This window comes from Emydura macquarii, unplaced genomic scaffold (assembly GCF_026122565.2).
Source record: "Emydura macquarii macquarii isolate MOO-44397 ecotype Brisbane River unplaced genomic scaffold, CSIRO-AGI_Emac_v2 contig_450, whole genome shotgun sequence".
In the NCBI taxonomy this organism is placed as follows: domain Eukaryota; kingdom Metazoa; phylum Chordata; order Testudines; family Chelidae; genus Emydura; species Emydura macquarii.
This window is the reverse complement of record NW_027130587.1, coordinates 4,711,553-4,727,975: the sequence shown is the minus strand read 5'-3', so window position 1 is coordinate 4,727,975 and position 16,423 is coordinate 4,711,553. Positions and strand designations below refer to the sequence as shown.

The window sequence follows — 16,423 nt, the reverse complement described above, 5'->3', positions numbered from 1 at the left end:
CCATGGATCTCCATTCTCCTGACAAACATTAATTAGGCATCAAAACAGGCATGTGAGGAAAGTATATTATTGCCTTGAAGTGGAGGCACTGAGAAACTTGCCCAAGGACACACAGTGACTAGACTGTACAGCTGGCTTTGTTTCCTAGATTCCCTATTACTGGCTTTTAAAGTTATCACTTAAGAAGCAGAAAGGGGTTAAAAAAAAAGTGCTGAAAGGGATGTGCAAATTCAGAATCTGCTTAATTTCACCACTCTGTAGAGATCATTCTATGGCTAGTAAGGCATATTAAGAAGGTGAGGAAGGGGTGCATAGTAGCTGGTATACATCCCCAGTAAAAATTCTGGCTGACTTGGCCAGAATTCCTCCTGGCATGCCTGGGCTACTCACTTAACGCTCCTGCTTCCCCTCTCTCCTAAAATGGGGTATAGGATAGTCCTTTGCCTTGCCTGCATGAAGGGGGAGTGGAATCACAGACCCCTTTCAAATTTCCTGCCCACACCTTTTCAAACACCCAATATGTTCAGACAGAGCCGAAACTGCACTCCCTAGTGGGATACTGGCCAGCTCCTGTGCAGTGGTAGAGGGTCCTTATGTCTTCCCCATTATGCTCACACTCGGGGCTGGCCAGAATCCATCCTATGGGGCAAGGTGTGCTTTGTACGAACCCTTTGCAATATATAGCAACCACCCTTTAGAAGGCAACAAAACTTGTATCTCCAGTTACATAAAGTTTCTTGGAAGTGTCATTGGCCTCAAGGACCCTGATTTCTGCCCTGACCATTGTCTTGTGCAGGGTGAAGACCAGGAAGTGAAACAGGTCAAGGGCATCTATATTTTGTGACACCAAGGGCCTGACAGCTTGCCTGAAGCCTGCACCTACTTTGCAAGTGCTTTTAGAATGTCTAACCCTAGCTATTTGCTGTACTTGTATCTTCCTGAGGGATGAAGAGAAGTTACCTGTTATCATGATTCATGAGCAATAAAAACATGCTGCAGATGAACTTTCCTTCACTCTATAGTCACGTGGAGAGGGCAGCTGGTGAGAGGAGCACATGTTGGGACAGCCCTTCAGCCAATGTCAATCAGCATAACTGTTTATTTTGATCAGCATAATGCCACTGAAGTGAATGGAGTTCTGCTGATTTACATAAATCTGGCCCTTTTGATGTCCCTAATTTATGTGCCATAGTCCAGCTGTGCAGAGTTCTCAACAAAAGTCATAAACCACACACAGGCAACAGGTTGCCAGTTATTCTCACAATGCAGCATAGCAATTTATAATCCCCTAATGCCAGGGCAAAGACATCAAGGAGCATGTACAGGTTCTAGTGTTTGTATTTTTTGCATTTGTGTGTTTTGCACGCAGGCACTTTTGATGCCTAAATAGAGCTGAGAAAAAAAAGAGACGTGGGCACAAACTTTCAGAAATTCTCAGTACCCAATGCAGGATACCTTGTGTTTGATTTTCAGAGGTGCTGAGCATGCCCAGCTCCCACTGACTTTGGGTGGAGCTGTGGATCCTCAGCACTTCTGAAAATCAGCCCCAAGGAGGATTAAGTTGGACATCCAGAAGGCAGTGGACACTTTTCAAAGTTTTTGCCTTCATCTTCCAAGAGGATTTAAGTTCCTGGAAGGGGGAGATTAAAGTGGAATCTGTTTCATTTTTTCCCTCTTGAAGCAAGCCATAAAAAGCCTGTGAAACACAAATACAGGGCTGATCTTGGAGTTCCTGCAGAGAGAAGCTTATACAGTGTTATAATGGGGGAGCCAAATCCTTCACAACACAGCAATACAGGAGACAACTTTAGCTGTACATCCCCTGTAGTGATCTCAGCTCCCTGTTTAAAAAGCAATCTCCAGAGAGAAACATGATCTAGAAAACTTTACAAGGAGCAGCAGTTCTCAGTCAGCATATGGTTCAGGTAGCTCATACTACATACCTAAGAGTGCCTAGGTGAAGTCAAACTCCTTTCTTTCTATTAGGCCCTTTGGCTCTTCAAGGATTAATATCCACCAGTAGATTCCATGAGGCAAGATGTTCCTTCACATTACAAGTGGTGAGCTGCAGAAGGGGCAGAGAGCACATATTGCCCTCTCCTGAGGAGCTGTCCCTACTTCAGACACATAGAGATGACAAGTTCCAGAAGACCATCCCCAAGCTAAACATAAGCTGTTATTTTCAAGAAAACACAGTAAACTCTGCCATGGTCACTCAGAGCAGCTAAAAGCTGATGGTTTTGCTACTGCTCCCTCCCCAGCACTCCTGATTGCACACACCTGGATATACAGCTGGCTGCCTTTAAGGTGATAACTATGCCTGCTGAAACTTTAGACATGTGCTCTGCTACCTTATTGTCTATGCAGAAATGCTTGGTTTGGAATGATATCATACACTGACCTAGTAACAGGCCTTTTGGTAAGAATACTTGGTAATAATGAACATAGACCTCAATATTTGCAATGAAAGGTACAGAACCCCACTGAGTCCATCTGGGTTTCTTGCAGCTGCAAGGGTCTCATTGCAGGATTAGGGCATTATTCTTTATTTGCACATTCAAATATATTAATTATGGCTATCACTAATTAACGACAAAAGGGATGAATGCTGAAGACACATGATGGAACACAGGGGCAGGTGAATAGCGATTTAAACATTGCAACACTCCATCCCCATGCTCCCAGTCTGCCATAGAATTAAAAAAAAAAAGTCTTCAATTTATACACATTATAGATGATTCAGGATTACAATGTACTGTAGGACCTGTACCGGGATATAGGACCATTGTGTCTTGGATTGTTTGGTGCAAGCAGTGTAGTTTGCAGAAGAAGTGTAGGCTAAAGGAATTACTAAATTCTAACTACAGTAATTCACTGTGGCCTGGGGTGAATCACTTTAGTGCCTGAGTTTCTCTAGCTGTAGCATTGGGGATATTTCTTCACCTCAGAGGAGTATTGTGGAGCTCAGTGAGTTAGTCTGTATGTTGCTATAAAGCATAAGAGCTATGGCCCAGATTCACAAAGGTATTTATTTTGTCTCCTAACTTCCATTGCCTTCAATGGAAGCTAGGGGTCTACATATCTTTGTGGATTGGGGCCTAAATTGATGACAATCATTTGGACTATAGGAGAGAAAAGTACCTCACCATGCAAAAAGACAAAAACAAAACCCCAAAGATATCTCATGGCAGTCAGTGCTGTCTGGTGATGGAAGAGTGGGGAAACAATCAGTGAAAAATTCACTTCTGAGTCTAGCTACTCCCAAACACAAAATTTGACAAGTAATCACCATTTAAATCCCCTGTTGTCAATCTTTATGTAATTAATGCATTTGACCTGAACTGAAAGGCCCCCACACCATTTATTCACCACACTCTCCATAAAATACCTATTTGAATGCCCCTGATGTAATTTGTTGTTGTAGTCCTGTTGATCCCAGGATATTAGACACAAGGTGGGTGAGAACAAAAGCCCTGTGTAGCTCAAAAGCATCTCTTTCATCAACAGAAGCTGGTCCAATAAAACATCTCCCCCACCTTGTCTTTCTTATGTAACAATCATCCTAATCCACAAGGTGCTTTACAAACTTTAGGGGCTACCCCATAAACCTGTATTCTAGGGATTAAACCTTCCTTACACAGGTAGTCTCCTTGACAGAGAAGCCCGTGAGCAGAAGGATGGTCTAGTGGTGAAGGCACTGAATGGGGACCCCGGCAAAGCCAGGAACTGACCTCCAAACTTCCTATACTACTTGCCTAAAGTTACCATAGGCCCAGCTTATCAATGGGAGTTAGGTACCCAAGTATGTTTGAGGATCTGGGTCTTAATCTCTCCGTGCCTCTACTTCCTATCTACAAAATGGGGACCTCACAGGGCTGCAGCGAGGGTAAGTAAACATTTGGGAGGTGCTCAGAGAGGAGCCCCATAAATACGGAGCTAGAGCAAAAGGTGAATCACAAAGCCCCATGCAAACGTTGACCTAGAGATGTTACTGGTCATTGCTTACATGACTACACTCCTCACTCCAGGTATGGGGCAGCCTTTTGCCCATCGCTTGGTAACCGGGAGAGTGGGATCTGGTTTCCTTGACACCGCATGGATCGATAAATACTGGAAACAGAAGCTGTTGTGCAGAGAACACCTGTCAAGGCTGAGGTGATCCCTGGGCACACCGTGGGAGTGTTTCTCCAGGCCTCGGGGGCAGCCAGTTCTCGGTTACAACCCCACTTCAGCCATTAGCCCAGAGACTTCTGAGGGGGCAGCGAGTGAGGGATGCTCCCGCTTCCTTTTCCCTGGCCAGGCACACCTCTCCTCCTGCCAAGAAGTGCAGGGACCGGCTCCCTCTTGAAGACCGTCTCACAGCTTCCCCGGGGAGCAGCTACATTATGGAGGAAGGGAAGGCTGGAGAGCAACACAAGGCGCTTCTCCTCCACACACGGGCTGAGCCTACCAGCTTCAGAAGTGTTTTCAGCCCCCACTGGGCGGGCGTCGCACCCACCCCCTGTCCCTTTGAGCGGGCGCGTGTGCGACCGTTGGCCGGAGCGCCTCGCGCCCACCACCCTCGAGCGGGCGCGTGTGGGACCGTTGGCCGGAGCGCCTCGCGCCCATCACCCTCGAGCGGGCGCGTGTGGGACCGTTGGCCGGAGCGCCTCGCGCCCATCACCCTCGAGCGGGCGCGTGTGGGACCGTTGGCCGGAGCGCCTCGCGCCCACCACCCTCGAGCGGGCGCGTGTGGGGCCGTTGGCCGGAGCGCCTCGCGCCCACCATACCCTCCCCCTCGAGCGGGCGCGTGTGGGGCCGTTGCCCGGAGCGCCGCGCGCCCACCCCTGGAGCAGGCGCGCGTGGGGCCGTTGCCCGGAGCGGCGCGCGGCTCCTCCTCAGTGCGGGATCCTGCCCTGCGGTGCCCGGGGCACTTTACCGGGTGCTCCGTATGGCTGCGGGCCGGGAGGTGGAGTCGGCCCGGCCTCCGCAGCGGAGGGCGACCCGACTTGCGCGGCGGGGCCCTTTAAACCCTGCCGGGCGGTGGGCGGATCAGGGGGCTGGGCTGGCCGCCGCGCTCTAGCTGCGATGCGCGGAGCTCCCTGGCAGCTGTCTCCGCCGGGATAGACAGGAGCCGGCCCGGCCCGTGGGCTCTCCCCCAGCAGCAGCAGCAGCAGCAGCGCCGCAGGAGAAAGCACCAGCCCCGCTCCCGTGCAATGAGCCTCCGAGCCCAGTAAGTGCATCCCCCGCTCCGCCGGCAGCCGCCGCCGGTCTCCACCGAGCTCGCGCGGGTGCCGTTGCTAGGATTTGGACCTGGGGGAATGTGAGGCTGGCTTGAGGGGGGCCACAGATCTGCAGGGGGAGGGGGCGCCGCTTCGAGGGAGGAGACCGGACTCCCCTTCCCCCTTGGCTGTGCTGTTGTTGTTCCTTTCCCCCCTTCTGGTTATCAGCAGGGGCTGAGCCCGCCACCTCCTTGCAAATGACTGCCCACCTCGCCTTCTCCCGAGCACGGAGCACGCCGCTGGTTCCAGGGACCCAAAGGGACGGGTGGGGTGGCTGCTCCAAGCCCCTGGTGGCTCTGGGGCAGCGGACGTTTGCTGGAGCAGTTGGGAAAGGCTGTTTCTATAAATGGATCCCTGCTGCGTGTTGTTCAATGAGAGGTTTCTGCCGGGGCCACACTTGCATTGGTTTTGCTCTGTGCGTTTAGAACTGAGCAGGGCTGAGGGAGGGGAAATCCTGGTAGCAGTGTCCCCTCCCCAGCCCTTTAGCCTATTGCGTTATTGATTGAGGTCACAGTTTAGCTGATGATGGATGTCGTGTCCCTCCTGAGCCAAATGACTCGGACTCTCCTCCTCGGATCCTGGAGGTTATCGGCTTGCTCAGGTGTGTCTGCCTGACTTTTTAAGTGGAGGAAAGGGTTGCAGAGCAAGGATAAACCATACAGCAACAGACTCTAAGGTTGATTCCACTGTCTGTCTTGAAAGCTGTGTATGGACGGTTGTCCTTCTTGCTTGCTGGAAATTCAGCAGCTCTAGCTAGTCTTTCTCTTCCTCTTACCGCCTCCCCCCCTTTTTAAAGGGACATTAAATCTCGATGACAGCCCTTAGTGGCTCTAAACTAGGTCTGTAATGATACAACTTAGCATTGTTTATAGGTAGATTTCTTTGTTTGTTTGTTTGTTTAAATATTTGATCACATAAAATGTATGGGATCTGTATTTAGAGTGGTCTTGAGAGCTGTCTGGGATTTCAACATCCAGGCTGGGAGATGTCATACAACAGGTATGAATTTTGGGGCAAGTATGATGTGGAGAAAGGTGTAACTTGCATGACTGTTTAGCAGACTTTTATTATTGGTTTTAAAAAAAAAAAAAGAGAGAGAGAAGTTGGCAGTATTTATCTTTCTTTATTTAGGGCCTGTGCTTGCAAGATGCAGGGCATCTCCATTTATCAGGGAAGTGAAAGGGTGCTCAGCATCTTTCAGGATCAAGGCGCATGTGCATGTGTGTGTATGCGTGTGTGTGTTAGTTAATATACAAAAGCCATGCTTGGCCCTCAGTAAATTTTTCTAGGGCGTTACAAATTTCCTTATTGCTCACAGGGCTCTCTTTGGAGAGATTTGCATGTCTCTTTCAGCAACTTGTTTTCCCTCCTGTGGGCTTGATCCTGAGAAGTACTGAACACCTACAACTTCCCTTGAAGTCAGTAGGCCTGATTCTCCTCTTGCTTATCCTGCTTCTGCACTGGTATATAACTCTGTAGATTTCAGGGAAATTGCTCCTGATTTGTATTGTGTAAGTGAAAGAATCAGACCAATGTCTTTGGGCAGCACAGAGACTCTGTGACCATTCTGTTTATCTCTAGTTTCTGTTGATTCTGTTTTGTAACAAATTGGAGAAGAATACAATAGATCCTTGCTTTAGAGATTTGAAATGTACCCTTAGTGAGACAATGTTATGGAAGGGATGTAGGAGCTGATAGTTAAGATCATTCCAAACTCCTCCAAGGCTGGTGGGTATTTAGCCTTTGAATTGTGACTGTAATGTCATGGGAATCTTACTGATGACTTCAGTGAACATTTCTGAGCTGGAACTGGAGGAGACATAAAATGAGTTTAAATAAACTAGCTTGTCCATTACTGCTCAAAAACCTTGCATATAGCAATCCTTATCTTATCCCCAAAAAGTGAATGTTTGTTCCAGTACATATCACAGCTCCTTATGTTCCTTGGGTAGAGTATTCAGAAGCATCTGAATGACTTAGGAGAGCACTAGTCCTATTGAAAATCAGTGGGTCATATGCTCCTATGTCACTCTCCTGAAAATCTGAGCCCCTCTCCTTTGGTACATTCAAGGATGTCTCTTGTCTTTGCACAAATGGCACTCCCACTAACCATAAGAGAAGCTGGGCAGGTACTTAAGTATCCCCTGGATTTGACTGAGAGCTTTGCAAAACCGTCCACATTTGTATGTAGTGAATATTCCTGCATGTTGCTCAGTAGTGCTCATGTTTTTTTGATATAACACCAAATATGTCTATTAAATAATTTACTTTTATTTAAGTCACTTAATCCTTTCCGGTTTCTAACAATAGGTTGTCTGGCATATCTCAATGTTAATTGGAAAGCAGTGCATTTTTGTCTGCTAATTTGTACTGTATTTCAATGGCTGCCTTTCTGCCTTTCTCCTAGGGTTTTCCCCTTACTTCACTCCATGTCTCAATTAGCTGATTAAAATTAGCTCTTTTTATTATTATTGTTTTATTTGTGACAGTGGGGTTAGTCCTGTAATATTTTCCTTTGGGGCTGATGCTCACTGTCTCCCTGTGCTGCTTCATCTGATGTGAAAGTGTGTTTTGAGCTCACTAATGGTGGCATTTGTTTTAAAACATGTCCCTCTCTCTAGTTGCTCATGTTCAAGATTTCCCCCTAGGTCTGCAATTGTGGTGAATTTCCTCTTACAGCTCCCCTGCCTCATCTCTTGGGATCTTCTGTGTGTGTCTGTCTCTCACCTGCTCTTCTCTGCTAAAACCACTCCAATTTCTTGCCATTCCTTGGTCTCTGGGGTCTCTCCTCTATCTAACAGTTGCTATCAATCATCTCTTCATGTTGACAAACTTCTTAGCTAGCATCCTGTCTGACTCTTCCTTTTTGGGTCAGATTACTGAGGAAGTTGGTGCCAACTGGAGTCCTCTGTGTTCCTTGACCTCATTCCATCTGGCTTTTGCCTGGGGAATGGCACAGAGATTGGGTTGGCTTCAGTGGTTGTTCTCCATTGTGGTGATGGACAAAGGTCATGTGCCCACTATCAGCAGCCCTATCCCCTCTGTTTGGTTAATACATATGCCTATAATTTGGGCTCTGGAAAGTTTCTTCTCTGATGATCCAAATTGTGGCTCTGGTCTCTACTTTGGTTCGTTGCCTTCCAATACTTATCTGTGTCCTCAGGAGCTAGCTGTGCTTGTCTAGCCGGGCGTTGAGTTCTGAAAGAGAGAAACTGAGGTCACAGTTTTGTCTTGATTCATGTGAAGAAAATGAGGAAGCCTCATAAGACAATGCTGGAGAATCCCAAAGGGAAACAAAACTTGAGTTAAAGAGGCCTGCACACAAACACTTCTGCTGCCACTGTTTTTGTCTCACCTGGGAACTGTCGATCAAATATTGGCTCCTGAAGAAGAGTGAGATCCATACCTCTGGTGGGGAAACTCTCAAAGACCAATCTTTGTTGTGTGCAGTCTCTGAAGCCTGGATATACCAGTTGCATCTCCAGCTGTTTGCTGTGTTTTCTAGCTGTCCTCTGCTCCTTAATGTCTTGGGCAGCAGGTTGTATTTCAGATACTGTTGCTCCATTAAAAACATAGTCTACATGAAAACTGGCAATTGACCTGAAATGGTAGGAATAATAGCTTTGGTGGAATGGTCCAGCTCTGGTTGGCTGGGTGTTTTGCCTCTCACCTCCAGAATTGTGAAAAGTGGAATGTCATTAGGATTAGCCTAAAGGGGAATGTTTAGTGGCATCGGTGTCTGGTAGAATATTCTTAGACTTTCAGAACCACGGCTTCAAGTCTCAGCTGGATCAGTTAACCCTTTCATCTTTTTTTTTAAAAAATGTTCCAGGAAATTTACTTTGTGTCTGTGAGATAAGTACTTAAAAACAAAGGTTCTAATTACTCTGGGTACATTATAAGTATTCAAGATAGCTAGGAACCTCTCTGCTTTATACTTGACCCTGGCACTGATGTGGAGAGTAGGAGTCTACCCCAAATCCTTTCCCCTCCTCCTAGCTACTGTGCAATGTAGTGTGAGCTAGTAGGTTGCTGCTATCCACCCCATAGGTGGCTGCATTTCACCAGTGCTGTATCTGTAGACCTGGAAACATCCTCTGTAAAACTCCTGGTCAATCTAGGAGCCTGACTTTTGAGCTCCAAAGGAATACTCCAGCTAGTCCTCCTGTACTGGAGGAAGATGGCTACCATGGCAGGCTAAGTGGAAGGGATGCTTCCTGGGGTAGCTTGAAAGGCTGTCTCCATTGTGGGAGAAGGTGGGAACAGTGTCTCCTTGCTGGGCCCATCTCTCTCTTGTATATTGATTGTCTGTCTGCAGATCTGTTGACAGTGATGATGAAGATGAACTGCACTTACTCCACTAAAGTGGAGACTTGTGCTCAACTTTCCATTCAAGTGGATCTCAGGGAAGACAACAGGGTTGCACAGGAAGGGCATAGACCAACACGGGCTTGAACTCTGTTTCCCAATCTCTCCAGCATCTAGAATTTAGGGTAGAGAGGAGTCTTCCTCCACTGCTGGGCTGAGGATGAGACCTGAGCAAACCCTCTTGCATTCTTCTCTTCTATACTGCAAGCCAAACAGCTGAGAAACTCACAGGATAGTCACCTCTGCTCTGTAGAGAGCACCTGTACAGGGAAGGAGAGATTCTGTCTCTATGCCGCATTTGATTTGTGGTCTTTGTACTGAGAGTGGCAGTGCAATCATAGCTCTTGGGACAAAGACATCTATGGCTGAGTCCAGTGCACTCGCTTCACCCAGCCCACTGAACAGCAGCCAGTAACATCTGCTTGATGATAGAAACTAGGCTGCGCTTGGTCTGGTGTCCTGGAGACAAAGGGTCATGTATCTAGTCCCTAACCTACTAAGCCATCCGGTCCCTCCTGAAATGAAAGTGAGAGGCAGGCCAGTGTGAGCAAAGTCCAAGCCTAAGCATTCTCTTGCTCTAGCTGCTTAATCTAAAAGATCCCAAGATCTTGGGTTAGGGGCATGCTGGGGATTGTTGGAGCGGTGCTAAAGCTAGAGGCCCCTCCATCATTTCTCTTACGTCTGCCTCAAAATCCTGGGAACAGTGCCCACCGGTGAGCCTACCCCACCATGAGTTGTCTCACACCCTGCACATTACCTGCAGCTAAGACTCTATCTAATGAGGGTCCTTGCTGTTGGAAGGAAGAAACTTTTTACTGTGTGGGTCAAATGGGAATCTGTCCCAGCTGAGCCAGTAGGAGCTGGGCTAGGCTGCTTTAGCTGCAAGTCCCTCTTTGCATATCTTGTATTGTTGTACACTGAATGTATTGTATAATGTGGTGCTACCTAGTGATACAAAGTAGGAGGGGAGCATTTGAGGTGAAAGCCATAACTAGGGATTATAGAAATAATCTTAACAAGGGATCTATTTGGGAAGGTTATTGAAGATGGAATTTCTACAAAGTGTTTTGCTTAATACACCACTTAAGTAATTAGCAATAAATGTAGACATCCCAGCTAACACACTTCCTAGAATTGAATTTCCCCAGCTCAGATGTTATTAGATTGCAGTTTGTCTTTTATCTGCCTGAAGATAATGTTAATGATGTAAGCTGGGATTGCTGTTAAATTTGCAATTTTAAAAATTAACACAAACCCTTGTTGTTGTACCCCAACACCCTAAATCCCATGATTATGTGTGACAATGGAACAACAGGGATTTAAAAAAAACTTTTTGGGAAAAAGTCCTATTTTCCCCTTACCATAATGATGTAGACAATAAAAGATTTGCTCTAGTTCAAACCAGAATCAATTCAGAGAAGTCCTATGGCCTGTGTTAGAGAAGGTCAGACAAAATTATCACAGTGGTTTCTTCTGGCTTTGTGATCTGAATCTATGAAATAGTTTTCACTTATGCTCCAAAACTACAAAGCACATAGCAAGTGCCAAGCTGAGAGTCATAGGTTCAAATCCCCGACTCTCTATGCGGCAGGCTAAGAATCACTGGGCTCCATTAGGTTGCTTCCAGATAATTGCATATTGGCTGACTGTGAACTCAGCTCTCTGCATACAGGAGGGAATTCCACGTGTTTCTCTTTAGTCTCTTATTCTGATCAGTTACACCATAATCAGAAAAGTCTATAGATGTTGTCTGTTCACTGGTTCTCTTTTCAAACAGCCGTTAGCAGAGGGAGTAAAACAAAAGACAGAAAATGTTACTGGAATGAACTTTTAGAAAAAGTCCGGTGAGATGAAAATCTCCACATAATCTTAGTAGTGACAAGAATGTGTAAAACACCAGGTTTTGCTAAGAGACTGTCCCACAGCCTGACAACAAGCCTGGAGCACATATGGTGCTACTGACCACAATCAATGAGAGCTTCATGCACAGAGGGTTTATTATTCTTATTGTTTGTATTCCAGTGTCACCTAGGGTCCTCAACAGAGATCAGGGCCTCTCTGTCCCAGGCACTGTACATTCACATAGGAAATGGTCCTGGCCCTCAAGAACTTACAATCTAAATAGACTAGCCAGCCAAAAAGTGGGAGAGAAAATGGAAGCCCAGAGAAGGGAGGTGACTTGTCCAAGTACACACCACAAGTCAGTGAGACAAGGTGGGGGAGGTAATACCTTTTACTGGACCAACATCCGTTGGTGCAAGAGACATGCTTTTGAGCAACGCAGAGCTCTTCTTCAAGTCAGCAGCAGAGCTTGGATTAGAACTCGGGTCTTCCTACCTATTGTACTGTGCTGCTTCTCTGCAGGCCTGGCCCCAAATGCTTGATTTTGCAGCATTGAAATCAGTGAGTGTTTTGCAGTTGACTTCAGTGGATGCGGAATCAGGCCTAATTGTCAAACTTTGGATAACTGCTTATTTGGAGTTGTTGCTGCACCTATGTGCATAAGCAAAGTGTACCATATAAGGGGAGGGACGAGATCATATTTTTCAATCTTTTTATTTTAAAAGCTCTCATATGAAGGCAAGCTTTTACTTCGACTGTTCAGTCTCTGAAGGCCTTTTGAGGGTGTGGTGGCCTGTAACTGTGATGTCCTACATAGGGGACTGGTAAGATATTTAGAGCAGGTGAAGGGAAGAGATGATGGCGAAGGCTGAACTGTGCAAAGCTTTCGCGATGAAGATGAATGGCAGCAACTTAACAGTAATGCGAGCAGCATGGAAAGCACAGTATATGTCTCACTCCCAATGATGCCCCAGTTATTTTACATCAGTGTAGGTATTCTGGCATGCTCCTTAAAATGCCTTGAGAACCTGCCCAAGGTCTCTGCCCTTCAGCTACACTATATTGTAATGCATGCTGTGGAGACCTGTTGGGTAGCGATATGGTGCCATTAGAAGGGTAGAGTTTAAGATTTTGAGGACGGTTAGTGTAGAGCGGGTGGCCATCCCTCCTTGTCATTTTCGGAGGGAGGCCACACCCACTCCCTACCATGCTCTGGCAGGGGGTGGCCCAGCCCGGGGCAGGGAAACAGTCTCCGGGCTCAGGTGAGGCAGCCCAAAGACAATAGCCCAAGCTCTAACGGGCAGCAAACAGTCTAGAGGCCCCCTGGGTGGTCAGGGAAGGGGAAGGGGGACGTAGGCCCACCCAACTCCACTGTGTGCCAGCCCAGGCCCCTATCCGTGGCAGAGGGGCATGCCACGGAGTCAGCGGGGTTCCAGCTGCAACACGCTTACTCACTGTCTGGCTCCCCAGTCTCCGGACCAGGTGACCCTTCCCCTGAGCTACTTCCTGCCCCCTTTCCCTTGGGTACCTGGTGTGCTACCATCCAGTCAACCTCATTGGGGTAGGCACCCAGGGGCAGGTTGCAGAACCCTTCAGTGTCATTGGGGGGTGATAAGTCGGGCAGCTCGTCAGGGAGGTCACTTCCTCCAGGTCCGGCCCTATCAGGGCCTGCGCCTCGTCGTCAGCCTCTGGCAACTCCAAGGACAACTCCTCCAAGTCTGGCCCCAGTATGGCCTCCACCTCCTCCTCATCTGCATCCAGGAACTCCTCCAGGTCCTGGCCCCTCTGGATCACTGGGTCCGGCGGGGTGTTTGGCTCTGGGGGTACCTCTGGGCCTCAGGCCGCCCACTGCTCATTTGCCAGCACCCAGGCCCTGGTCCGCTTACCCGGGTACTAGACCACAGGCAGCTCTGGAGAGCAGGAGGGGGACCACATCCTTTCCCTCCGGGAGCTGGCCGTCAGCTGAGCTCCTGGGCCTCTCTTTTATACTTCCTGTCCTGCCCCGTTTCCCCCCCTCTTCCAGGCAGGCAGACAGGCTCCACCTCCAAAGGCCCAGCCTGTTCCTCCTTGTCAGTTTTGGAAGGAGGCCACACCCACTCACCACAGTTAGCAAGGTGATTCTTCACTCCCTTAAAAATACTAGGTGATCAACCACCATGGGTTTTGTAAGCTCCCAATTCCAGCCCTGGGCAGCTGTTGTGGAATCGCAGCTAACCGTGCATTGTTCGGGGTGGGGGACATCACCTAAGGGATCCCCAATATGGGATACCTGAAAGCTTCATGGACACTCCATGGCTGGTCCTGGCCATCAGTGCCTCTTCCTCACAACTGACTTGCAGTAAGACAGCCTTGCATGGGATAATCTCATGTTAAGGCTCACTTGCTGCAGTGCACTGGAGGTGGCATCAGGCCACAGACACAGCAGCTCCACCCAAAGGTGGGAGGCCATCAGCTTGCCTGTTTGGATGGCTTTGATGTTGGACCTTCTCTTCTAGAGTGACCCTCATTAGAGAGAGAGAGGTAGGGACCGATGTACTCTGCCAATCTGAGTGCCTAGTCTGTCTGTGCAGAAGATCATCACTTAGCCCTGTAGATAGGGATTGAACATGGGACCTCTGGCCCTAAAAGCATCAACCTCTAGGGCCTGAGCTAAAAGACCTGCCTCTGTCAGCCAAGGCTCATTCAGCTCTATATGTGACTGAGGACAAAGCACCACACTGGTGTGGTTTGCATTGGCCCTTTGAACTGGGGTAAGCTTCTTCCTCTGAGTGTGTGTTGGGGATGTGAGGGGGTAGTACATCAGGATTATCGTTACTCCCAGAAGCGCTAGTAGACGAGAGGGAGAGCTGCATTTCTGTGAGGTGCATCATTTTAAAATTGCTGCGTTGAGTGGCAGGTCACCAAGGCAAAGATCAAGGTGGCTTGAATTCACGCAATGGCTTTTGGCTGATCTCGGGTCTTCACACACTTCTCTTTAAAGTTGTGATTACAAGGATTATTGTAATGGACAATATGCCTGTTATTTATGGGGACAGATGCAAGATTAGCTGTTCCTTCACATGATATATAATTGGAAGATCCTCTCTCTCTAGGAAGTTCTTGGAACAGTAGACTTCTGCTGTGCCTCAAAGTTTCTTACCATGAGTTTAACAGATGTTCTTTCAGTGCTCTATGAACCCATCTCGGACAATAGGTGCATCTCAAAAGAGTTCACTTAGCATGTAATAGAAAAGATATGTGCAACTAGCTACGCAGGCCTGGGGATGTGGAGCCCAGGGTTCTAATCCCAGACTGTGCCACTAACGTGCTGAGGAACATTGTACAAATCCCTTCACTGCTCTGTGCCTTAGTTTCCCCATTTGTAAAAGACTTATAGAGGTACTGACCTGCATTCATAAAGGGCTTTGAGACCCATAGGTGGAAAGAACTATATCAATAGAAAATCTTGTTTGCCCATATTCCACCTTGATCTCTGCAGAAGAAGGATCATCTCGTATCAAAGCTTGAAAAGAGCCAGAACACCATTATAACTCGGCGCAACAGAATTTAGGCTTCTGAAAGTGTCCTGATGCAGCATTGCTTACTGTCTGCCCTAAACAACTCCCCAGTTTTGGGCTCTAAATTATGTGCTGGGGTGGTGTGTGTGTGTTAGGGGTGGGAGAGGTGGTGAGTAGTTAAGAAGCATTCTGTAGAGTTGTGAATGTAGCCTGCTTGATAGAAGAGTGCTGGAGTAGGTCTTGGGAGACTGGGGTTCTCTTCCTCGCTCAGCCACCGACTTCCTATGTGACCTTGGGCAAGTCACTTCACCCCTCAGTTCCACATCTGTAAAATTATCTGGCACTGCCCTACCTCACAGGGCTGTTGTGAAGATAAATACACTTAAAGACTGTGATGTTCACTCAGATGCTATCATGATGGGGGTCACAGAGGTACCAAAAATAGAACTAACAGCAGTTTGAATATTCACCACCCATATTAAGCATGAGGTTTTGCAAAGTTGCCAAAGAAAGTCCCTCGCTTTCCTTTCTCCTGCTCAAGTTTGCTGCCCTCATGGCTCCAGCTCATTGGGACTCAGCTGTTATGCAGCAGAGAGGCATTTGGCTAGCACATCTTTCTCCAGACCACTTTCTCCAGTCCCACTACCTTCAGATACCAAGCAGATGAGCATCTCAGGTTTTGGCCTGAGATTTTTCAAGGCCACCATAAGTCACTTAGCAAGTCACTTAGTCTCTCTATGCCTCAGTTGCCAATTCTATGGGGACAATAGCACTGCCCTATCTCACAGGGATGTTGGGAGGAAAAATACATTAAGGATTGTGAAGTGCTTTGAGCACTATATAAGAAATAGGGTGGTTGTTTATTATTATTCATAATGGATTCAGTGCCCAAATCTCCTAAACACCTTTAAAAACCCCCTCTTAAACTCTATCCCTTGGCGCTTCCACCCAGTCAGCAGCCCTGACGGCCTCCTCATCTTAAACAGGAACACATGGGGCAACATTCTACTTTTCAAGATACTCACTGGAGTTGCTCTGGATTTAAACTGGTGTAACTGAGAGCAGGATCTGGCCTACTGATCTTAGCAGCAGCCTTGATAGAACAGGATGCACCCAGGCACTGCTCTAAATCAAGAAACTTACCAAGAAAGCCTTCCCAAAGTGGGATTTGTAATATTTTTATTAATGATTCATTCACATGACTGCATTTTTCCTTCCCTCCTCTATGGAGCCACTCTATTGCCATTCATCTTAATGGAAGAGCAAGCTGAAATCTTGCTGTGTTTGACTCTGTGGTCTGCATTTTGCTTTAGGCCAGACAGCGAGTCTCGTTTCTGCAAGTGCCGAAGTCCATTTGGAGTCGTAGGCGCGAGGAGGGAGACCTTCATTAAAAGACAAGCAGCAGGCTCTGGTTTTGATCTCCTTCCTCTCGCTGAGTGGGGAGGCTGTTCAGTG

At 47.6% G+C, this 16,423-nt stretch overlaps 1 protein-coding gene and 1 long non-coding RNA gene across 7 annotated transcripts in view; one reads left to right on the top strand and one right to left on the bottom strand.

The window, feature by feature from the left end:
* LOC137146528 (uncharacterized) overlaps positions 1-2,195 on the bottom strand; it is a 45,676-nt gene extending 43,481 nt beyond the window's left edge. For all 5 annotated transcript variants that reach the window (XR_010917966.1, XR_010917964.1, XR_010917968.1 and 2 more), the window contains exon 1: positions 1,944-2,195. This is a non-coding gene — a long non-coding RNA (uncharacterized lncRNA). The remainder of the gene's footprint in view (positions 1-1,943) is intronic.
* A 189-nt stretch (positions 2,196-2,384) lies between these two features.
* The window catches only part of SH2B2 (SH2B adaptor protein 2), a 64,387-nt gene continuing 50,348 nt past the window's right edge, over positions 2,385-16,423 (top strand). For both annotated transcript variants that reach the window (XR_010917963.1, XM_067537830.1), the window contains exons 1-2: positions 2,385-2,419; positions 4,029-5,212. The gene's annotated coding sequence lies outside the window, so the exon portion shown is untranslated. The remainder of the gene's footprint in view (positions 2,420-4,028; positions 5,213-16,423) is intronic.